Below are 948 nucleotides of genomic sequence, written 5' to 3'. Positions count from 1 at the left end.
ATCCTACCCAGGTGGAACAAATGCCCTAATGAGTGGTGTTAGTTTTTCTATCAACTTTGTTTCTTTGTACACCAATGCTTAAAGTAAAATAAATGAAATTTCTGGATTTGAGCTACAATTTTGGAATTTTAAAAGCAGATTTAAGCATGCCACCCTTCCAGACAAGACGGACACTGACAGTTACTATAATCAATATATCAAAATGATTGCTAAGCATTAAAAAAAAAATCACTGATCTGAAAGAGTTACATCAAATAACTCCAAAGTCTGCAAATTGATCCAAGGAAATAAACTCTATACAATAAGGAACTAGTTTAAACCTCACATCATTCTGACTTAGCCAAGCAGGACTTCTGATATTACTCTTGAACACCAACAATTCATATGGTTTTCCTGAAAATATTTTGTTTTAAATATAAATATTTCTAACACAAAGAAAAGTTGAAAGTATAGCAAAATATGTACACGTATACCTTGCATTTAGGTTCAACAGTTGCTAACATCCTCTCTCTCCCCCACCCCGTGTACGTGTGTATTCTTCTCTCTTTTTCTCTCTATACATATATGTACATTTTTGAAAACAAATTTAATCATCATGTCACTTCATGTCTGTTAACTTCCAATTTCTAATAATATGGAAATTTTATTACATAATCACAACAATGGTACCCACCATTAAGAAAAGCTTTGTGCTATACCTTCCCTGTTTCAAGAGTCTAGGCCAGTTGAAATACTGTCTAACATTTTTGACTCCTCTGTTTCCTTATGGTTTCATTTACCTTGTCTTTCTGGTCTCTATATTTTCTACAATCTGGAAGTTATGATAGTTCTAATTATTTGATGGGGTTTTAGTTAAATATTTTGGGGACAAGTACTCACCTCATTGGTAATACTGGATATTCCTCACATGGAAGCACAGCGGGGTACAAGCATTATTACAATATGTCA

The sequence above is a fragment of the Propithecus coquereli genome, unplaced genomic scaffold (assembly GCF_000956105.1).
Source record: "Propithecus coquereli isolate 6110/MARCELLA unplaced genomic scaffold, Pcoq_1.0 Scaffold204, whole genome shotgun sequence".
NCBI lineage: Eukaryota > Metazoa > Chordata > Mammalia > Primates > Indriidae > Propithecus > Propithecus coquereli.
This window is presented reverse-complemented; position numbering follows the sequence as displayed.